The sequence below is a fragment of the Lolium rigidum genome, chromosome 6, assembly GCF_022539505.1.
Source record: "Lolium rigidum isolate FL_2022 chromosome 6, APGP_CSIRO_Lrig_0.1, whole genome shotgun sequence".
In the NCBI taxonomy this organism is placed as follows: Eukaryota; Viridiplantae; Streptophyta; class Magnoliopsida; order Poales; family Poaceae; genus Lolium; species Lolium rigidum.
The window spans coordinates 140,960,133-140,984,755 of NC_061513.1; the positions used below are offsets into that span (position 1 = coordinate 140,960,133).

The 24,623-nt window shown below is 48.6% G+C and overlaps 1 pseudogene; it reads right to left on the reverse strand.

Moving 5' to 3' along the window:
* LOC124660669 overlaps positions 1-23,061 on the reverse strand; it is a 35,653-nt pseudogene extending 12,592 nt beyond the window's left edge.
* Between the last annotated feature and the right edge of the window lie 1,562 nt (positions 23,062-24,623).

Sequence of the window (24,623 nt, forward strand, 5' to 3'; positions counted from 1 at the left end):
GGCCTCTTGAGCCTACCTCTCTACTAGTGTTGACTTGTCTTCCCCGGTTCGGCCGATCAAGCTCCTTTGCCACTTTTCGGCTGTTCTCTCAAGTTTTTTAACACTTAGCTAGTAGGTTTTGTTGCAAGGGAGAAAATTGGCTCGAACCAGGGAGGGTCCTATCTCACAGCGATACAGGAAAACAAGTGCCAGAAGAACAAGAGAAATAGAAAAGAAAAGGTCAAAGGTAGTCAAGGAGAGGCAGAGACACTAAAGCCCATCATTGGAGAAAGAAGACCGTGGTGGACCTTGGACCCAAGGCACCTGCCACCCTTTTAGATCTCTATAGACCCAAATACACTACATTGCCCTTACTTTCCTCACCGGCAAGAGTATTGAAGGTTGTACAAGACCAAGAGCCTAAAGAGGCACACCATGGCTCTCACCTCCCGTGTGAGTTGTGACCATACTAAAAAATAATTAAAAATCTTGACACTTGTGAAGCCTAGCGACACAGTCGATGAGCACGCCCTTTTACTTAACCGACGATCGACATCCGATCAACACCCCAACAGATTTATGTTTCAAGATTATTTGAATGTTCTCCAAGATAATTAGAAATAGTTATGATGCACTACATATGTTGATCATAGTGACTTTAGTTCTATTTGGGAAACGAATGGATGGACTACCCACACCAGAGATAGTCAAAAAAGACTCACTGGTGAACTTTGTAATGTAAGAAGGTGCTTTGATACAGGCATATAGTGTAATACATTGGGGTACATTGGTTACCTGTACTTGTTCAGCTCATTAAGTAATGATATGCACTGCTCCCTGTCGAGGTAACCCTGACCCTGATGTACACAAATAGGTAAGATCAACTACAAACTTGAAATATAACACATGAATGAACAAAATATGACTTGATAGTCCTGCAGTGTGAAACTGTAAATGGTGAATCAATATATCACCCATCGTTCATCATAAGTTTAGACTTTTGACTAGTATATAGTTAGTGCATGAAACAAGACCTGCATTCGACAAATTTACTTTTCATGGTAGCTTTAAAATTTAGTTGTCATAGTAGCTTGTTTTCCTTCCATGTCTATTTTTTTCGCAAGTCACTCGGTATTGTTCCAGGCAATGACATGATTTCAACGAGAGGTAGGCTCAACACACTTGTTTTTTCAATGCTAGAACATTTTCCTCAAATTAGTAAAATAAAAGATATGAACTGATATAACACTTTCGTCAAATTAGTGAAACAGACCTCTAGCCCCACTGCCGACGACAAGCCCCCGCCGGTAGCCCTCCACCCAAATCCTCCCCAGCCTCAAGCCCAAGCCCCTCCCCGGCGTCATGTCGACCTCTGGCTCTCCGACGACGGTTCCTCTGGCGGCAGCTCGCGCAGCTACAGCGAGGTGGCTCGCTCGCCGCCTCGCGCCGTGCCGACACCGCCACCATCGCCTCGCCCTCCTCCGCCGGAGACCGCCCCTCCCGCAGCCTGCCGCGCACCGGCATCAACTCACATCGGCCCCCGCTCGCTCGCACAGACGTGCCGCGCCGGGCCGATGCCGATGGCTGGCAGCATCCACGGCGCCGGCACCATCAACGTCTCGCCCAGCCCCAGAGATGGAAGGATGTTTCAGGTGCCTTGAGCCCGGACATGCCGTTCGCAACAGCACCAATGATGTCCGGTGCCGCCGTTGCCTCCTCTCTGGCCACGGTAGCAGGGACTGCACACCGGAGCAGCGCGCCTACGACCATGCTCGGGCCCGCTAGCTGCTCCAGGACGAAGCCCCTCCCCAGCGCCGCCGAACCACCGCGGTCGCGACTCCTCCGCCCCCGCCCCAACCGCGCGCCCCCGCCACGGCTGTGCCGCCGCCCCCTCCCCCGCATCGTGCCCCTGCTGAAACAGCGATGGCGCGCACCGCCGATCCCTAGGGTCCAGTGCGCGTCCCCGCTGCGACGCAGACGGAACGCGCCGTTGATTCTTCGAGTCCGGTGCGTGTCATTGATAGCTCGAAATTTAGCACTATTTTAATGAGGTTTTTAAGTATACTATTACTCATATTGTCACTCATTTCATGCTCCAGCTAGATACACTTATGCCTATTTTGCATACTTACGAGTTCTTGTTCACTTCCATATGAGCACCGCATATTTTGTAGTTTTATTAGGATTTTATTATGTTTCCCTTGTCTTTTACATATGTTTAGGTGTTATGGACAATCATGGAAAAAGAAGGCAAAAGAACCCAGAGGGTACAACCCACACTTAACCATATGAGGTGTGGGAAAAGTGATATTTTCCCAACATATTATATTTAAGATCTAAGGCCATGGTGTTGTAGCCCTCGTCCAAACGAGTTCAACAAGTCGAAGAACACCTCAATCGGAGTCCGGATGAAGAAATGACGAGCAAAATACGAATGCATCTGCGAGTTTAGCGACAGGCAAACCCCCTCCGTACCATCCGCCCGTACTGGGCTTTGTCGGCTCCGTTTCGTCAAACGGAACAACATTTGTTAAGGCCCGATGGGCATATTCGGCCCTGGCTCCGGTGGTTCGCGAAACCAACTTCCAGCGCCTATATAAAGAGGGGAGGAGTCAAGGGAGAGGCACAATTCATCCACGCCCAAAGGGGCGGAGCCCTGCAGCTCCGCCGCAGCCATCTCCATCAATACACAGAGGAGGAGGAGGCTAGGATCTTGAAGGGCAACACATCGATCTCCATCATCAACACCATCATCAACGTCTTCACCGCGATCCCCTTTGTTTACGTGGTTGTGATTCGAACTCTATTAGGATTTGCACTTGTATACAATTGTATCTTCATATTTAATCCATATTATTCTATGATGTTGATCCCCTTCATGTATGAGTAGTTCCTTTGTTCTTAGGGAGATATGGAGAAACCCTAGTAATATTATGATGTGAAATAAAGATGTCTTATACCTTTGATCTATGGATGTGTGTTAGTTCTCCTCTTGATGTTATGTGAAGTGCACCACATAATATTTGCCTCCGGGACAAGAGAGGGAACTGCCCTTTAAAGTGTGGTAAAATGAATGACGGGAAGTGACATTACCGTATCGGCGCTTTAACACATGGACGAGAGGGATAAGGAGGGATCACCAAGCTCATATCGATAACCATGGGGTAACACCCTTAATAGCAATAGTTAATATGTGGCTTGCAGAAGACTAGTTGTTGTGGTTATTTGAGATGCGATGACCGATGGCTTTCTGGGCGCATCTTCATCTTATTATGGAGCTCTCCCACACATAGCATAGCAAAGATATAGTTCATTCTAATCATAAGTAATAGCAATACTAGTGCTGGAACCTACACTCCTTGAGAACCCCTCAACCATACCACAAACACACTCTAAACAGTCTTTCGTTAGTTTACTTTCATTATTTACTTTGCTCTTAGTTACTTAGAACTCTCAAATATTTGCCATTTTAGCATCTTATAGTATAGGTTATTTCCAAAACACGGTTTGGGTGCGAATGTAGAACACGTGGTTGCACTGACAACGCAGTTGCAGGGCTGTGTTTATAGCCATTTTCAGAGCTCCTTTGGGACGAGCTTTCTAATAAATAGTCATTGCCACAAGTACAAGTACTGCACTAACCCAGTCATTAGTCATCATCTCCTGCAACACGGAGATGGACGAGGCGGAGCAGGTACTGCGGCGCGCGATGGTCGCCTCCATCACCGGAACTAGGCCAACCGTCTACGCCGCGCAGGTAGCGCGCGTACTCCATGCCAGCTTCAACCTGCGGCCCGGCGACTTCACCGTCCATCTACACCACCCTGAAGATTTTCTTATCATCTTCGCTACGCAAGAGCTCAAGGACAGGCTTTCAGGTGACCAGTTCATCGGCAACGCGAGCTTCTCTCTTATCGTTCGTCTGTGGTGCAAGCTCGCCCACGCCGGCAGTGCCAGGTTGGAAAACCGCGTCGAGCTTGAGCTCCGCGGCATCCCTGCGCAAGCCTAGCAAGTGTCCACGGTGGAGTTCCTCCTCGGGTATGGCTGCTAGGTGGAGCGCATCCACCCGACAAGCGCTCCAGGACTGACATGGCCACCTTCCAGCTCACCGACACACCAACGACGTCGCCGCCATTCGCTCCCCGTCCTCGAGGTCGTCGAAATCATCTCGGGACGCACCGCCTCCGAGCCACCATCCATCCGAACCCTCACCTACCATGTGTCGATCGAGATCATGCACACCGAGATCGCCGACCATCCTCCAACCGCTACCGCCGCTCCACTTGGGGAAAATGGTGGCGCTGGCAACGGCAACGACGCCGACGACGCAGATCGGGCTGGGCAGCAAGGTCCTCGCCGGCAATGCCGCAAGCACCGCTGCCCAAATAGCAACGCCAAGCCCCCTGCCGGATGTGCCGACGGCATGGCCCTGGACACACCCACCTGGGCCATGGATGGCCCGCGGATGCGCTCTGACGGAGTTGCAGTCGACAGCCATTGGCCAAATCCGCGGAGGCCTGCTACGCCGCTGGTGACCGATCGATGGAGCCGTGGCCGGTTCAACGTGGTACACGCCGGCATGCCCAAAGAAGAAAGCGCTTTTGGCGCAAAAAGAGCTAACAGCTGGAGCCCACCCCTGTCGCTGCAACGGCCACCGCAGCCGCTCCTGGTCCAAGGCAGATGAAATCATCTCCAGAGCCAGCTGGCGAGCACTCATTCGCCATATCCCCGGCCACGCCGCTAGTGGATCCCGCCACCGCTGGTTCCACGCCACCAGCCGCGCCGTGCAGCGGAAACCGCCTAGTCCTGCCCGAGACCGAGTCACCCACCACTCCAAATCCCGCGTCGTGCTCTGCGCTACAAGACGATTCTATGGGGCCCCAGCCTGACAAGCCTAACAACTGTTCACCTCGGGATCCTCTCTCCCTTGGCAACGAGGTACCAAACTCCCAATTGGCAGGGCCGACCACCGAGGCACTGTCGGGGCAAAGTGTTGCTTCTGCTGTGCCTGCACACGTTTTGGAACCTACTGCCGACCAGGACAACCTGTCACAAGGTACGCGAGCGCGACCACGCCACTGGCCACCCCCCAAACATCTGCTCCCAGCCATGTGAGCTTGACAAATGTTCTTGGGCCGATCCAGCCCAGTCCTTGCGTGGAGACCCAGCAACAGCAACCCATACGCATCGTGCAGCAGCCCATGGCCCAATCTACGATGCCAAAATCTAGCGTTAAACAAGTGAACGTGCCAGCGCCTCAAGCCGATGATCACACGCCCCTGCGCTCAGGATGGTTTGCATCGCCGCCGATCACGCTGCGCCGAAGGAACCGCCAAACCGTTCCCCAACCCTGCACCTTGGGTGACTTCATCAAAGCAGCCACCAAGGACCTAGACGCTGCGCTGCCACCTCCTGGAAGAAAGACGCGCCGACAACCGCTGAATTTCACGCCACGACGCAGGCGATCGTCCATGAAAACCTCGACCGGCGCGCCTCCGACGGCACAGCGCAGAGCCCATGTCTAGGTCCTTCGTACCCTGAGTGTCATCGAGGTTGACCAGGTCATCACTGTCGCGGCGATGGCAGCCTATGATCGTATCTTCACCGCGCCGATCTCCCTCGCCGTCTTGACTGCCGTTGTTGCGTTGGTTGATCGACAGATCCCGGTTGGTGCTGCTCAGGCGCCCATGGCAAGTGTCGACATTGCCTGCGAGAATTGACACGCTTTGTTTGCTCGACCGTCGATCTCCTCTTTAATGGATCACGGCCTAAGAATTGTGATCTCAAACATAAGAGGTCTTAATGCTCGAGCTAGGCGTCTAGCCGTCAAGTCATTAATCGATACCGCCGGAGCATCCATTGTATGCCTACAGGGAACTAAAATGGCTTTGATCTACTCGTCCACTGTCCTCGAGGCCCTTGGCCCGGATTTTGATGACTACACCTATCTCCCTGCAATAGGCACTCGAGGAGGTATCCTCCTCGCTTGGAAGAGCAGGGTCGTGTCCATCACTGACCCAATGTTCACCACAAATGCGATCACGGCCAAAGTATCTATGGGATCGAACACGCCTTGCTGGATCACTGTGGTCTATGGGCCGCAAGAAAATGGGGACAATATCAACTTCATGCAAGAGCTGCGTGACATCAGAGCTGACTGCCAGGGGCCTTGGATGCTTTGTGGAGATTTCAACCTCATTTACCAAGCCGCGGACAAGAATAATGGGAACCTTGACAGGAGTATGATGGGTAGATTTCGACGGCTCCTCAATGACCTTCTACTCAAGGAGGTTTACCTAAAAGGACGTCGATATAGATGGTCTAATGAGCAATCCCCGCCCACCCTTGTTCGTCTTGACCGCGTTCTCTGCACCACTGATTGGGAGGAAGCTCAACAGGAATGCCACCTCCGTTGCCTGGCATCCGTCATCTCCGACCATAGCCCACTGCTGCTGGACTGCTTCCCAATGCCGACGGCTCATAGGCGCTTCCATTCCGAGGACTATTGGCTGCGGCATGGATTTGGATTTCTGTCTGGGACGCGGACCCTTTTTAGCGGCTGATGTTGCGCCTACAGGCAACGGCGCGCATGCTCACAAGCTGGAGCTCGCGCTCGGTTGGCAACTTTAGGAACAAAATGGCTATCTCGCGCGAGCTCATCTCGCGGTTCGACAAGGCACAGGAGGACAGAGTTCAGACGGAGCATGAAAGCCAGCTACGCAAACAGCTCAAGATTTCACATCTTGGCCTCGCCTCCCTAGACCGCACCATTGCCTGCCAGCGGCCCCACATTGCCAACTTGAAAGACGGCGACGCGAACACATCCTTCTACCACCGTCAGTGCACCTACAGGAAGCAAAAGAACAGAATTTTCAACATCACCGCGGACAATCAGGTGCTGACTGATCATGATGAGATGGCCGAAGCCACGTTCTCGCATTTTGATGTGCTCTTGGGAACTGCTGTCGCTAGGGAACACACTCTCGAGTTCTCCTTCCTGATTGAGGCTCAAGACTTGCAAGAGCTTGACATGCCCTTTGGCATTGACGAAGTCTGTAACGCGATAAAGAGGCTGCATGCGTGAAAGGCGCCCGGTCCTGACAGGTTTACGGCAGAATTTGTGCGCGCCTGCTGGAACGCGATAAAGAGGCTGCCTTCCAGTAACTGAGTAACTGTTTGAAATGTGAGGCCGTGGTTTCAGCAAGCTAAACTAGGCACTCCTAACCCTGCTGCCTAAGCGGGCCGACGCTTGCTGCCTGTCTGACTATCGCCCCATAAGCATGATTCACCTCGTGGCGAAAATTTTCGCTAAGGTCCTATCACTTAGGCTGGCACCCAGGCTTGGCAACCTCGTCAGCAACAATCAAAACGCGTTCATCACGGGCCACAGTCTATACGATGACTTTGTGCTGGTGAGACAATCTGCAAAGCTCTTGCACCAACTGGCCGCACCACGGATCCTCCTAAGCTTGACCTGGCAAAGGCGTTCAATTCCCTTTCTTGGCCGTTCCACTTTGAGGTCTTGAGGCAGTATGGCTTTGGCGACAGATTCCTTGAATGGTTGTCCATCCTTCTGTCGACTGCGAGCACGCGGGTACTCCTCAATGGCGAGCCTGGACCACCGGTTTGGCATCAGCGAGTGTCTGCGACAGGGCGAACCCTTGCCACCGCAGCTCTTTGTCCTCGCCGTCGACGTGCTCAGTAGGCTGTTCAAGCGCGCTATCGAGCTGGGGATCATGCAGCAGCTGCACCCAAGAAAGGCGATACCCCCAATCTCCCTCTACGCCGATGACGTCAGGGAGATTCTTGGCTTGTTTGGTCGTGCGTTGGGCCCCAGCGTCAACTTTGCAAAGCGGCAAGTCTACTTCGATGCAACCACGATGACACCGCGCCCCTGATTGGGCAGCTTGGCTGTCCGACCGTGGAGCTGCCAATCACCTACCTTGGCATCCCACTGACGCTGAGAAGACCAACTGCTACGCAGCTACAGCCAGTCATCGACAACATCGCCAGTCGCCTCCCGACATGGAAAGCTGGGCTCATGAGCAAGCCTAGACGCCTAGCCATGATTAAATATGTCCCTATCGCCATCCACCAGCTGCTTGCCTATGCCCCACCGAAGAAATCTCTGAAGATGGTCGAGAAGATCAAGCACGGCTTCCTTTGGGCCGGGCGAGCTGCCGCTAATGGCGGGCACTGCCACGTCAACTGGAAAAGCGTCTGCCGTCCTATCTCCTACGGGGGTCTCGGCGTGCAAGACATTTGAGCGCGCTGGCCTTGCCTTGAGGCTGCGCTGGCTATGGCTCTCCCGCACGGATGATAGCCGTGCCTGGAGTGGCCTTGACCTCCAGTTCTCGGCTGACGAGCACGCGCTATTCTTCGCCTCCACCACCATGTGCAATGGGAACGGGCAGCGGGCGCTGTTCTGGGAGGATCGGTGGATCAATGGCAGGGCAATCAAGGAGCTTGCGCCACATCTGTACGCTTGCATCCCCAAGCGGCGTCGCAAAGCCAGGACGATCGTCGATGGCTTAATTGGGAACAGTTGGGCAAGGGATATTCAAGGGCTGCTTGGCATCCATGAGATTGGGCACTACTTGCTGCTTTGGCACATGATCCAAGACACCACGCTCAGCGCCCAGCCCGACCAGCTTCTTTGGAAATGGACTGCCTCTGGCACCTAACGGCTAACTCATGTTACCTTGAACCTTCCACAGGGCGACACCTTGTTGTTCCTGGAAGCTGATATGGAAGACATGGGCACCGGCGAAGATAAAGTTCTTCCATTGGCTCGCAAACCTGGATAGGTGCTGGACTGCGGAACACCTAGCCCGGCATGGCCTTCCTCATCATCCTAGATGCCTCCTTCGCGACCAGGCGCCCGAATCCATGCGCCACCTCATGCTGGAGTGCTCCTTCGCCCGGCAGGTCTAGCACAAGGTGCTTGCCTGGCTCAGGATGACTGCCAGGGCACCAGACCACGAGCCCACTCTTATGGACTGGTGGCGCCGTGCTCGACAAGACACACCAATGCCGCTTGGCAAAGGCCTTGCGTCTGTGGCCCTGCTAATCCCCTGGATGGTCTGGAAGCACAGAAACGCTTGCGTCTTCGAAGGAACCCAGCCCTACATGCCGCTCCTGCTGCAGAACATAAAGGAAGTGTATGGGCTAGGGCAGGTGCCCAGGGCTTACGGGTCATTTTGCCATCCAGTTGGGATGTGCACTGATGTATTTGCTTCATAGCCTGTAATCTGCCTCCTAGGAGGATGTAAACAAACTCCTATCTTTTCAATGAAATGAAACGCAAAAGGAAAAAAATTAGTGTAACATTTGCTATGAATGAGGGGAGTTGTCTATAAATCTTATGATATTGTAACAGCAATTGAGAAATTTTCTTTTGGATGATAGGAGCACCAAATGTGAAACTATTGGAACATCCACACAAAAAGAGTAAAATGCAACCATGGTACTTATACTTGACACCTAAAATTGGTACAGTCAGCCATCTTCGTGGGCGACCCAGCTCATGGCCGAGCTCAGCCCGCGACACGTAGTGGACGCCGGCGTCGGCGACGGGCTCCTCCGTCTTAGTTGTGTGCTGTCTAGGAAGCTAGCTAGCTCACAAGAGGCCGATGGGCGGCGCAGGACCCCTTCAAGCGGCGGCGCAGGAGCCCATCCGGCGGCAGTGAGGCTGGCTGGGCGCTAGCGAAGAACGGGGATGCTGCAGCGACTGTGCCGCGGCGGTGACACGAACCATGGCTGCAGAAGCGAGATGTGGTGGAGATTGTTGGGCAGTGGCAGCGGCAAGAGATAGAGGCCGTTGGGAGGGAAAGCTTCCAGGCGCCGGCGGGAACTCCAGCTCGATCCCTACCCCGACCCCGACCAAATTCTGGCGCTGGAGGGAAAGCGAGATGTCTGGACCTTGTCCTCGGCCGCTGTCTCGCAACCGCGCCTCGCCATGGACGGATGGAAGGTACCCCGCCTTACCACACTCGCTGTGAGCAGATCGAGCAGCCGCCTCTTTGTCCTCTGCCTGGTCTGACCGCCTCGCCACCGTGCTAATCGGCTACTCCTCAGCTTGTCTAGAACGCGTGTTCACTCCATCGAGCTACGGGAGCGCCAAGAGTGACGGTGGTGTGGCCAAAGACGGGCAGGTAAACCTCTGGCGATCCTGGAGGGGCGGAGGGTGAGCGGCAGCCAATCCATCGCTCCGACCCGTAGGTGATGCTTTGGTTACCTCCATCTCCGTGTCAGAAATCTGAGAACAAGGGAGGATCCTAGTTCTTCTGCGGTGGAGGCGCTACCATCTCTTTCTGCGACTTCAGCGCGGCGCTGCCTCTGCCCACACCACTGGCACAGTGGTGTTGCGGGGTGAGAAGTGGTCCTGCGCCGCTCTCTAGGCAACGAAAAGCGTGGATGCGGAAGTGTGGTGGCGGTGCAGGCTTGGTGATGGGTGACAGCGGTGGACTGGCAGTGTAGGGGACAAGGAGAGACAGCTGTGCATCCCAGCCGGCCAATCGAGGAAGGGGATGGAACATGATAGTTGATGGAGGCAGGAGATTAGATGAAGGGGCTGCCAGGTGGGGTCTGGAGGCATCTACCAAATATTTATTTTATTAAGGGGCTTTTTTGAAAAGAATCAACGCTGGAGAATGGTCAACGCACTACCATGATACAAATACAGTTTTATACAGTCAGTCAGTGATCTAGACGAACATTGTGCCGTATTTAATGATTGTACATGTCGTATTCCTAAGATCGATGACCATATCAAATTCGCTCTCCAGGTTGTGGTACCGCTGATGCATTTTACTCCACACAAAAATAGTCTTTTCTCTATCCAATTCTTTTGCAGAAGAATATTTGTATTCAACTCGATCCAAAAACATCTTTTAAAAGTTTGGGATTTTTTCAAAATAGAAAAACTAAAGAAAACACAATTGGGTGGAACCGACCAAGCCGCCGTCCTAGTGGGCAGCAGGAGGCTGACAAGGCTCAGGGTGCCCCTCCTCCCTCCTCACTAACATGATTTCATCATTGTATCATTCAACCCGAAAAGATTAGCCTTATTACCCTTGTGCAGATTCTCTAGCGTTGCGATTCTCCCAACTGACAAGTCAAGTGACTGAACTATATTCTGGTGAAAGGTTACATGAACACTACCAACCATTCTAAAGTAAAAGTACTCCCTCCGTTCCAAATTAGTTGCAGCAGATTCGTCTAGATGTATCTACACACTAAAATGCGTCTAGATACATGCGAATCTAGACAAATCTAAGTCAACTAATTTCAAACAGAGGGGGTATATAAATGTTTACCAAAATACAGTTGCTAAAGGATAGTACATCAGTGGCCAGGAAAATATAACAGAACACTCACGGCAGTGTCGATAAGACCAAATGCCTTCTCTAATATACTTTTCCTTATAGAGTCCATTTGAACAAGTTGCTTCCCAAACTGTTTCACCAAATGATGACATGTTAGTGATGTAAATTTACTTCTAGGCAAAAGAACATGCTAGAATTCCGATGTAAAGAATATAGCAAGTATGAAGAGAAAATTTGGACACAGGTAACGAATGTACCTGCTCCTTAAAGCTATCATAGATGACAGCAAGAATCAAGTTTGTCAGGAAATAAACTCCCAGAAGCACGTAGACAATAAAAAATAGAGAATACCAAGTGAGATATCCTCGCTCCAAATGTGTTAAGGTGAACTTGTATTCGGGTGGACTGCAATTATCATAAACACAACGAAATAGTGATAGCCATCTTACTTGTAAGCAGGGACCCAAACGTCAGGATTATTAGAGGTGGTGAAGAGGACAAACATTTGATACAGTGTTTCGCCGTATGATGAAAAAATGGTCTTTCCTTGTAGAGTGTCCTCAAACGTTACATAAGCTAGCCAGCTTGCAAATAAGAGGAACAACAGAGAGAGGGCCTACATAACATAGATGACCCAAAGCGATACATCAAAAGTGAACAGACAATACAGTACAAACATTAATGTGAACATGCAGAAGCACACAAGCTGTTGTGTGGTATATAAATTGACATAAGAGAGGATCATTCTAGCTGCTGGGACTATAATAATGATGAGGGACAGTATATAAAATAAAATAAAAATAAAACATAAGTAAGATCTAGTACTAGCTTCTACACACTTCTACTATATTCTAGGTAATATGGTCCTCTAGTTATGTGTGTTGTAGTGGTTTCCAGAGTATTCTAGTATAAGTTGTAACTAGGATATTTGTAGTTCTTTTCCTAGCTTATGTAGTGTTCTCTAGAACACTCTAGTTGTAAGTAGAGCTAAGTAGTGAAGGCTCATGCAGCCTATAAATAGAGGTCCAACCTCTACCTATGTAATCGGACTATGTACCCTATTTATCAAATAAATGGAACCTTGTGTTCTGTCTTAAGATCTTGGACTAGATCTTGTGTGTTGAGAGTTTTGGATTGAACTCTTGACAGCCCCGCCCCTAGAGCGATATCTAGCCTACACCCCTAGAGCGATATCTAGCACAGCACGTTGAAGCGGTTCCTTCAACAATTGTGCTGTCCACGTTGTAGCAACACGGTGGAGTTGTTCCTCCACAACCTTGTCTTTGCTTCGGGTGGTATCGAGCCTTCTTGATCCGATCCAGTTGTTGGTCTCCTCATTGAGAGCTGCACCAAGCAATGGAGGAATTCGGGAAAAAAGTGGATGTTGTAGATCAACAAATCCAAGCGCTCCGTGAAGATCTTAACCGCAGATTTGATCAGCTATTTGAGATGGTAAGAAAGGGTGTTCCTCCTGTTGCCAATGAAGAATCATCAAAGGAGGCAGATGATAGGCGTCGAAGAATGGGAGGTCGTATTGAAGCAAAAACACCTCATTCACGTGTTGTTCGGCGTACTTCAAGGAGGGCAATGTATGCTTGAAGCTTCGAAGGTGACGAATATGACGAGGGCCTTGAAGAACTCGATCTCCATACATATCCGAGAGTACACAGCTCTACATATGCGAGGGATGCATACAAGGTGAGAGCTGAGATCCCCACTTTTAATGGAAATGTTGATATTGAGGGGTGCCTTGATTGGTTGTATGAGGTGGAGACTTTCTTTGAGGTTATGGATATTCCGGAAGATCGTAGAGTTTCTTTGGTTGCATACAAGCTAAAAGGAGGAGCTGGTGCATGGTGGCATCGCCTTCAAGAAGATCGCAGGCTAAGAGGAGAACCTCGTGTGAGATCTTGGCGGCAGATGAAGAATCTTTTGAAAGGGAGATTTTTGCATGCAGATTACGACCAGATCCTATTTATCCGAGTTTCGAATTGTGCTCAAGGAAATAGGACCGTTTCGGAATATACGAGAGGAGTTCCTAAGGCTACAAGTGAGGTGCCACCTTGGTGAAGCTCGAAGATCAACAAATTGCAAGGTACATCAATGGTCTCAATGATGCTATCCGGGATCGTTTGATGATGCGGCAAATTTGGTCCCTTGATCAAGCACAAGCTCTAGCATTAAAGGCGAGAGAGATTGGTAAAGGCAAGAAAGGCAAGTAAGGCTCCATATTCTCATATGGAAGACTCATCTCGGAGTCACTCCCACGGAATGGAAGAAGTGACCACTCAACCCGATGCAAAAGAAACTGTCCCAAAGCAAGCCGGAGGTAAGAGTAGGGCAAAGCCTATGATAAAATGCTATAAATGTGGTGAAGAGGGACATGTATCTAGCAATTGCGCATTGAGGAAATTTGTCAACACAACAATCCATGATGGCAAAGGTGGCGAAGGATATGAATCTGAAGATGTAGAAGGACAAGATATTTGTGAAGAAGAGGGAGAAGAGGTGGTATGCGTGATTCGAGCGGCCCTTGTGCTTAACACCGCGGCCGACAACACACAACAAAAGAAAATATTTGAGAGCAAATGCACGGTGAATGGCAAGGTATGCAAATTAGTGATTGATAGTTGCAGTTTGTGAAAATCTTATCTCTCAGAATTTGGTGAACCATTTAAAGCTTGAGACACATGATCATCCAAACCCCTACACTATTGGGTGGATCAAGAAAGGAGTGAATATGAGGGTCACCAAACAATGCAACTTGCCACTCTCTTTGGGCAAGCACTATCACGCAAATGTGTTATGTGATGTTGTTGATATGGATGCCATCCATGTTCTTCTTGGAAGACCTTGGCAATATGATGTGAATACAACACACAAAGGTAAGGAAAATTCTTACTCTTTCACTTGAAACAAGCGGAAGATCATCATTCTACCAAATCAATCAAATCGTAATAGCTCCAAGGAGAATGAGAAAAGTGACCGCAAACGGAGGCTAAAATCATTCCAGGTTGGTGATAAGGTGATGGTATACCTCCGGAAAGAAGGACCGCCATTAGACATCAAAGAGAAACTTAGATGGTGGAAATACAGGCCCTTCTCTGTTCTAAGGAGGATAAATGATAATGCCTACATGATAGATCTTCCAGCTAAGATGGGAATATCCAACATATTCAATGTGGCAGACTTGGCTCTTTATCATCAAGAACAAGCACTCTATGAAGATAACTCGAGATCGAGTTCTAAACAACCAGGGGAGAATGATGAGGAACAGTATATAAAATAAAATAAAAATAAAACATAAGTAAGATCTAGTACTAGCTTCTACACACTTCTACTATATTCTAGGTAATATGGTCTAGTTATGTGTGTTGTAGTGGTTTCCAGAGTATTCTAGTATAAGTTGTAACTAGGATATTTGTAGTTCTTTTCCTAGCTTATGTAGTGTTCTCTAGAACACTCTAGTTGTAAGTAGAGCTAAGTAGTGAAGGCTCATGCAGCCTATAAATAGAGGTCCAACCTCTACCTATGTAATCGGACTATGTACCCTATTTATCAAATAAATGGAACCTTGTGTTCGTCTTAAGATCTTGGACTAGATCTTGTGTGTTGAGAGTTTTGGATTGAACTCTTGACAGCCCCGCCCCTAGAGCGATATCTAGCCTACGCCCCTAGAGCGATATCTAGCACAGCACGTTGAAGCGGTTCCTTCAACAATTGTGCTGTCCACATTGTAGCAACGCGGTGGAGTTGTTCCTCCACAACCTTGTGTTCAAATAAGTATAGTTACGTATCGAATTTTCTAGTGTAGAGCGCAAAGAAATACAGGAAAAGTTGTGCAATAAATGACCCATCCCATCCTATTTATCAGTTGGTGCCCTCACACAATTGAACTACATGTGCCACATACCTCTTACTCCGTACAATTGATGATACCTAACAAATCCTCGTGAGTTCATGGAAAAAAAATCTAATGACTTGTTCTGGAGTAAACTTGTAATCCTTCTATGTCTTACAATGCATATGCATGTGGAATTTGTGTACATATAATAAACCTTACCAAAACATTAAGGTATGTCCCAATAAGGCCGTACGGTGTAATAGCACACATTCGCAATTCCCTATTGCGGACAGTAAGATTATGTTAATCTATCTCGTCAAACACATAAAATATTACCTTTCTTAGATAAAATCAGCATATATCTTACCTCACAATCATATATCTATTTGTTATCAAACATTGGATAAAGAATAAACGTAGCACCAACTTAACAAGACTGTGTTGGGCATCATATTTCTGTATTATTTCTTGTGGGGCCTGTCTTGTACTCTGAACAGTATGATTATACTCTAGATATTTGCATCACATATTACTTATCATGATTAGTTAGGAGCATTCTCACTCTGTTCAATAAGATACCAACAGTGACAGATAAAATGACGCATACCTGATAGTCATGATTAGAAACGCTACGCGGATGTATGGAGCTACTCTGAAAGGTTGGGCACCGAAGGCAAACACCGGTATGTCACATGCTAAGATGAAGAGAAGAAGAATCTACAAGGTAAAGCGGGAACACTGGGTGAACAATAGTAAACTAGTAGGCAAAATTCCAGATCTAACACGAGCAGGGTAATCTAATAAAATAAAAATCAAGATTGAAGACACACAATCAAAACTTCAAAGGATTTAAAGCTGTGAGAAGTGGTATGCCAAAGAATATAAGTAATGTACAAAAAAGGGAAAAGCGCAACTAATTTTTTAACTTAGCTTACCAACATATAGCTTTATGAAATCCGCACACTCGTTGGGAATGGGCAACTATCATTCACGGTGGGTCAAAAGCCAAGACATGTACAGGTGAGGCAAAGTGCATGAAACCCCTTATATAATGGGGATATACAATAAAGAGGGCTACGCATCTCTAGCACGCCCCCTCAAACTCATGTTGGATCAACAATACTAAGTTCGGAGAGAAAGAACCCATGTTGCACTCTAGTGTGGGCCTTCATGAAGAAATCCACCAAGTGTAACTTGGAAGGCACAGACTGAAGAGCGAGTATGTGCTTGGCGAGTTCATGCTTCACCGCGCAATGCTGATAGCACATGTAGTGTTTGACAAGAGAGGAGTTGGCGTGGTAGTAGAAACACCGAAATCCTCCTTTAACTACAGTAACCAAGTCACATCTACCGTTAATCGAGCCATAGCTTGCAACTTTGTTTCTTTGTCTTCCAAGTAATGAGGGAATCACCAAAAAACGCACAATAAGCACAGCGATCTGAAAGATCGCAATCCCACGTAGCATCTAAGGAGCTGAAACAGGGAAAGAAGAGACGGCGAGAGATCGTGCCACGAAGATATCGTAGAACACGGAGGTGACTATAGTGAACCAAGATGAGAGGAGAGGCGAACTGACTCAAAATGTGGACACGATAGGAGATATCCGGACGAGTGATAGCTAGTTAGACAAAGCTTCCAACCAAGTGACGATAGCGCATTGGAATAGACAATGGATCACCATCAGAGGCATGAAGGTGAACATTGACCTCCATAAGAGTCTCGATAATGCGCTCATCACCAAGAGCGGCATGAGAAAGAAGGTCCTAGATATACTTCTCCTAGGAGATGTATAAGCCAACGGAGGTAGTGGAATCCTCAATCACAAGAAAGTTACAAAGAGGACCAAGATCAATCATAAGAAACTCCTCACGAAGACGGACCTTAAAAAAGGTGATGTACTCAAAGTCATCACCAATGATGATATAGCGGAAGAAGAATCCAACCATGAGAAGAAGTGTGGACAAAAAGCGTTGGATCATGTGCGCTAGGTGAGAAGCCATCACCAGTCACCACGGAGGCGAAACGCTCAAACCAAGCGCGAGGGGCTTGCTTAAGGCCATAGAGGGAGCGCCAAAGATGGCAGAGCGTGCCATCGGGAATAGTGCCCAGTGTTGCACGAATATAAACACCTCACGTAACTCGCCATTAAGAAAAGCATTTCTGAGAGACCAATGACGAATAGAAGCGACATAAAGGAGAGCACGAACAGTGGTTATATGAGCCACATGAGCAAATGTCTCATCATAATCTCAGCCATGCTCCTGCTGAAAGCCGCAAGCAACAAGACGAGCTTTGTAACGCTCAAGAGAACTTTCGGAAACAGATCTTGATCTTATAGACCCACTTACATGTGATGGCTACATTCCAGGTGGCAGTGCGCTCCAGCGTAGCAATCTCCTCTTCCAGGTGGCAGTGCGCTCCAGCGTAGCAATCTCCTCTTCCATCGCTAGCTGCTATTCGGCATGAGCAATATCATCCCGATAAGAAGTTGGATCAAAGATAGCGGAAAGACCGTAGGAGGCAAGGGAATAGCAATCTGGTGGGGGACAAGGCCAAGCACGAAGATCATGAGTCGGTTAGGGCGTAGAAGAGGGCACACCCGCATCACGCTGACGATGAGAATAGTGAAACAAAAAGGGGAATGAGGGGGAATCACCGAAGGCGAGAGAGAGGAGGAGACATCAGGGAGGAAGGTGAAGAGTGAGGCGGCAAAAGAGAGGAACATGTAAATGAAGACGGTGTTTCATTGGCAATGGGGGGCTCGGAGGAGTGGGAACATGAGGCACGGGAACATGAGAAAAGGGATGCCCTCCACAGAAAATGAGGAGGAAGGAGATAGAATGGATGAGACTCATCAAAAGTCACGGCTCGAGAAATGCGCATCCGACGACCAACTAGATCCCAACACCGATAAACCTTATGATTATTACTGTATCCACGAAATAACACTCAATATGAGAGGTTAGCTTGGTGCATTCTCGCGGGATAAGAAGGACATAGCAAACGCAACCAAACAGACGAAGCGCTGAGTACTCATGAGAACAACTAGAAAGGCGTTCAAGAGGAGCGCCGCCTTGCAGGGCGCTCAAGGATTGAATGTTGATGAGATAGGTGGAAACCAACACAGCATCAACCCAAAAGTGAGGTGAAAGAGAGCCGGCGATCATCATCGCACAAGCCGTCTCAAGCATGTGTCAATGCTTGCGCTTAGCCACGCCATTCTGAGATTAGAGCCTGTACAAGAGAACTGAGTGGGAGTACCCTGGTCAACAAGAAATCCACGCAATTTCTAGGAGATGTACTCTCCAACATAGTCATCTTGAAACACACGAATATGCATGGAAAACTGAATGTAAACCATAGCAACAAAACGCTTATATACAGAGAGAACCTCACTACGACAAGTCATAAAGTAAAGCCAAGTATAGCGAGAGAAGTCATCGATAAACATGACACACTATCGAGACGAAACATTGATAAACATGACACATCCTGGAAAGAGCAAGAGTCAACGTTAAGGATAACACAGAACCAGAATTAGCAAGCTGGGCAACCGAAAACAAGGAAAACAAATTCATGGTCTAACAAGGTAGGAAGAAGTAGAAAGTGTGTCGCGACTAGCAACTGGAAGAGAAGTGCCATCAAGAACATTGATAGAAAGATCAAGAGACCGAAGAGAGGTCGGAGTCAAAGAATCAGAAGACATAGAAAAGAAGCTCTAGAATCCAGAACACACGAAGATGAACCTGACTATGTAGAAGGTGTGCGCTCAATGCTAGTCACAGATCCCATCTACCAGCCGAAGATGAGCCAAAAGAAGCAAGCATGCTCTTAAGCCTCACAATATCCTGCCCGGTGAAGGAGGCAACCGAATAAGAAGAACGAGTTCCAGTAGACGATGTGGGCGCACCATGGCGCATGTCTAGTTGCTTCTTGAAATAATCACTCTGGGTGGGACGAGAACGGTGTCACCCCCACCATGGGAAGAACGACCTCCGCTACCAGATAGCGTGGGCATGTAACAAGAGGGCATTAATGCAGCAGGTTGTAGAGTAGGAGCTCGAGCAGCGAGCACAAATGGTACCGCAACCCAGAGACAGCACCACTAAGATAGGAACACGGCCGCAAGTAAACAACTAAGCATGCCGGGGCTCAAACTTCGGGCAAAATCGAGACAAGAACTCATAGATGCACTAAAACTTCAAGTCGGGCAAGTACTGAAGTACCACATATAGCGGTGCAAAGGGACTCGAGTTGTCGCCAAATAGCAGAACTATGTGTGTAGAACTCATCAACAGTGGAGTCACCTTGCTGAAGAGCATGTTCTTGACGTACCACAGATAAATAGAGAGCATCACCAGATGGCTAATAGCGCTGACGAAGGTGAGACCACATCTCAGAGACAGTACTAAGGCCCATAAACTCATATGCAAACTAAGGTTGAACACTAAGTGAGAACTACCGCAGCCTTAGCATCCTCGTCACACGAGTGTAAGCAGCAAGATCATCACAATAGGTGGCAAGAGCATCTGAGTAGGCAAGTACCTATTGATCATAAGCATCATCTGCAGCAGCCTCGGTAGTCTTGTTTTCATCCTTATCAACCTGTGAAGCAATAGTCACAAGGACACGTGGCATGAGCGAGGTAGGAGCCACAAGAGCAACGGGGCACGGCCGACAAGAGACCACACCACAGGGAACACCCTAGAGTCGAATACCATGCCCTATGGATGCACATGAAGGCAACAAACTCGCCATAGTTGGTACCATCGACATCACCGAGCAGCGAGGTATAGGGACATAGCCCAACGAAGAGGACGACTTGGTGGTACACCTCTTTTTTTCCTCGGTCAACTCTCTTAGACCCACCTAGGCCCGAGCAAAAAAGGCAGGAAACTAAGCGAGCATCCATGCTAAGGCCCGAGCTGCCGACACAGGAGCTCTCGGGGACGTTCATGCTTTGGGGTCCACGGTGGTGGCGGCGGCCAGAACGAGGAGATGGCCACGGGATCCAGAGGGATCCGCTTGGGGCTGTATCGGGGGGCGGTGGAAGCCGGATGGCGGCTAGAACTTGGGTTGTGGGCCGATTCCTGCACTTGGATGAGGGAGAGCAGCAGGGCATCAGTAGAGGAAGAACAGCGGCCCGGGCTGTGTAGCAGCTCGATTTCGAGTAGAAGATGCAGCTAGCTAGCGATGGCAGTCGGAAGAGCTAGCGACGTTGGCCGGGTGAGCTAGCGACCTCGGGGGTGGTGGACAAAGCACGAAGTTGTTGCATGCAGAGAGACCCTAGCTGGCTCTAATACCATGTTGGTAATGGGCAACTATCATTAACAAGGGGCCAAAAGCCAATACATGTAGAGGTGAGGCGAAGTGCAGGAAACCCCTTTAATTTTTTTTCCTTGTTTTGTACAGTATTATTAGGTAGAGCCGTAGGTAGAAAGGCCAAAAATGTTCAATCTCACTTTGTTGAAACATTTTCCAATCTTTCATTGTTTTTACAGTTATCGCTCTGATTAAACTTGGGCCCATATAGAAGAAAACGATTGGCCTTTCTTTGCCATGCATCTTTCAGACTTTCACAATGCATAAAAGCTACATTCACTAAGACAACTCATGTGAATAATCAGATTTTCCATGTTCTGATATTCGCAGAGACTCATTACAAAACTATGCGCTTTCAGAAAGACAGAATGGTTACCTTCAACTTATTGATGGTGCTTTTCCAGAAAATATTTAGACCTTCATAAGAAAGTGGACAAAAGATATCCAGTGCAAGAATAACAAGTGTAATCCCCTGAAATTTAAAACAATCATGTAGAGATCCATACATCAGATTGAGAATTGTAGTATAGCTGAATTTAAGCAGCTGGATGCACTAAAATACATATTGTCTGATGCTACTAACTATTCACAACATCTAAAAATTGAACAAACTTTTTAGCAGCCGAGATTACTTCACTAATTTTCAGGTTTCTTCAATATTCTCCATCGAAGTGAAAAGTGTAATTCTCAAAGCAACTTGAGGGCTTAACTTAAACATCTACTGTTGACAATAGCTTAAGGATTTCTGTAATTATGGTTTCGACACAGCACAGAAGTACTATCCTCATAAATACTACCTCCATCCCAAAGCTTAAGGCTTTTTTTTTTGAAAAGTCAAACCAAGTAAAGTTTGACCAAACTTTTAGAACGATCTATCAACAAATATAATATTTTGTAGATACCATACGAAAATATATTTCATTACTCCCTCCGATTCATATTAATTGACTTCAATATGGATGTATCTAGAACTAAAATGTGTCTAGATACATTTATATTAGAGTCAATTAATATGAACCGGAGGAGTATTAGTTTTGTATTTTGCATGTTAATAATTTTTGGTAAAAGCTTAGTCAAACTTGACATACTTTGACTTTCTAAAAATAATATAAGCCTTCAGCTTTGGGATGGAGGTAGTAATGCCTTACCTCATAGATAAGCGATTCAGTTTTGCTGAAGTACGGCAACTGCCCAAGAAAGTAAAGATCCCTTTGATCACAAGCATGTTCAGCATCTTTCCGGCACCACAGAGGTTTCTGGAATGCAACCGAAATAACTCACAGTCAGAAATGTTACCAGCACTTAAGATGCCTACTTACTATTAGAATAATACATGGTCAATCTTGAGTCTTATACAAAAGAAATAGACAGAATGCACTTTCTGAGAACTAACCTCGAGAAAATTCAAGAGAATCAAAGCAAATAGGTTGAGTGACCACACCCAGTCAAACCGGAGATACACAAAATAGAACCCCATAGCCCTCTCGAACCTTGTGTCATTCAAGACATCCTCGGGGATACCAACACCATCTTCTGCCTGCCAAGTAATTGTAATCAGATATTTGAGCAAGTCAAGAGAAGCAACGAGAATCACAGATGAACAGTTGGTTTCATATCACCAAAGAAGCCACAACACATAGTCTTCCAAAAAAAAAAAGAAGGGGGTTTGCAATATGGTCTGATAACTGCAACCTAGCTTTCAGGGGAAGATTCAATCAAAAGAATATGGAACAGTAAGGGCCTTAATCTAAGTTTGCCTATGAAATACTACCAAACATTATATCATTGTACTGGTGAAAGCTTCAGGCAAAATGTCATTGTAGATTGTAGTTTGTTTTTCAGTCGAAATATGTCACCATTGTTATTATAATATACAAATGTTAAATTCCATATATAAGGTAAAAAATTAGATCAACTCCTAACAATTTTAGCAGGTCGTCAGATAGGCAGATACCGCCCGTGGAACACAAGTGCACTGCCAAACAGGTGGTACAACATCAAATAGCTGAACTTCGAATTGGTGAGCTTCTGAACTCGAACAGAATAACACGTTTGCATATTGGCATTGCCCCGTAAGTGATGTCCCTTGTATGCAAAATTTGGCATGGGGAAAGCATCCAACACTCCCAAGACCAAAGCAAAAGATACATCAAGAGGAACCTCCGCCTCCGAACCACAAGGCACAGCAGTTGCAGCCACATAGAGCTGAGCGCCAAATCGGCGTGCCGCAGCTTAAGGCAGACAATTCATCAAACATGACTCCTACATCATCTCAGTCACCGGCGAGCAGCTCGGTTCCCGGCTACGGTCTAGAGCAAACAGCGCAGCTCAACGAAGCAGAGCAAATTTAGAGCAACAGAGGAGGGAGTGCGAGCAAGAGAGAGAGAGAGAGAGAGCAGGGAGTGGGAACCGACGAGGTCGACGAGAGCGGCCGCCTTCTGGTAGCGGTCGCCGTAGGCTAGCGCGTCGGAGCGCCTGCGGTACTTCTTGGAGCCCTGCGCGCCGACGGCGCCGAGGCGGGTGCCGGAGGACGGCGCGCCGCGCTCCGGCGCCTCCTCGGTGATGAGAGGCGCCTCCGCTCCACTCATCTCTCTCTCTCTCTCTTGGATGGAAGCGGAGATCTGAAGCTACGAGCGGAATTGGAACTGGAATTTGCTTTGCGGACTGGATTATTAGTTTAAACGCGTGCTGTGTGGTGAGGGAGCGCGATTAGAATCAGTCGGGATGGATCGTGTTGAGGCAGTAGTCGGCCACGTTGCAGGCAGGCAGCTCCCTCTGGCGCTCTCGCTAGACACACGTCGTCCATAATCCCGTTGTGACTAGCGCGAGCCAATAGCGATCAGGGACAGCGCACAACGGTATGCTCGACGTGGCGATTTACACAAAAATAACCCAAAAGTGGAAGAAAAGCACAGACTGACCCTCCGGCGAAACTATTTCACCAATCTAACCCTTTTGTGTGGCGCCCCTCCCACGGGCGCCACACATGCCCATGTGGCTCCCTCCGCCGGCGCCACACACCCGGCCGACGTGGCCCCTCGCCGCTGAGCCGGCGCGCGCCGTCCGACGTGGCAGCATGTGTGGCGCCCCTCCCAACGGCGCCACACATGCACTTGTAATCCCCCAAAACATACCGTGAGACAATTCCTCGGGACTTAGCCGTTTGCGAGGCTCGATGTGTGGCGCCGATGACACGGCGCCACACTAGCCTGTGTGGCGCCGATGCCACGGGCGCCACACATAGAGCCTCGCGAAAACGGCTAAGTCCCGGAGGATTTGTCCCACGGCATGTTTTGGACCCAATGGTTCATATAAGTTGGCATGTGTGGCGCGATGCCACGGGCGCCACACTAGCACTTGTGGCGCCGACGGGAAGGGCGCCACACATGGACTTGTGTTGAAAACATGAAAAATCCTACCAAACTCCAACGAGTTACGAGTACAATATTGGACACAACAAGTAGAAATTTCATGACATACACATATAACACTTCATAGGTCACATTGTAGCACGTAGATTCAAACAACAAGTAGCATTACGGACCATGGTTCGAAATGACATAGGGTTCACAAATCGATACTTATGAAGATATAGTTCACAACAACACGGAGCACATCCTAGTGTCGTCCTCGACGTGTCGTCCTCACGGGCCGCTTCCGGACGGCCATCCTCTTCGTCCGCTGCCTTGGCCGCTCCTCGCTGCTCGCTCTGCCGCTGCTCGCTCGCTGCTGCTCCTCCTCCTCCTCCTCCTCCTCCTCCTCCTCCTCCTCCGAAGAGAACGGCTCGTCGTTCCTCATCCTCGACATAGCCGATCTCCGCGGCGGCCCGTCATCCTCCTCGGTGACAACCTTCTTTCCTCGGTTGACATAATCTTCCGGAGTGTACCGGGTTTGGAGCCTTGCCCCTTGGCTTCAACCGGTAAGCCGACCGTTGCTTGGAGGTACGCTTCGAAGTACGCCTTGACTCGGAATTAGGTCGTCCTCGGGAGGAATCTGCACAAACATGAACACATGAGATTACAAAAGTTGAAATTAGTAAGAACATGTTTCACAGCGAACAAAATAGTCCATACATGTTCTTCGGAAGAGGAGGATGTAGGGATTTCGCCTTCGCGGCAACCTAGCAAGTTCGCTAACCGCCGCATCTTTC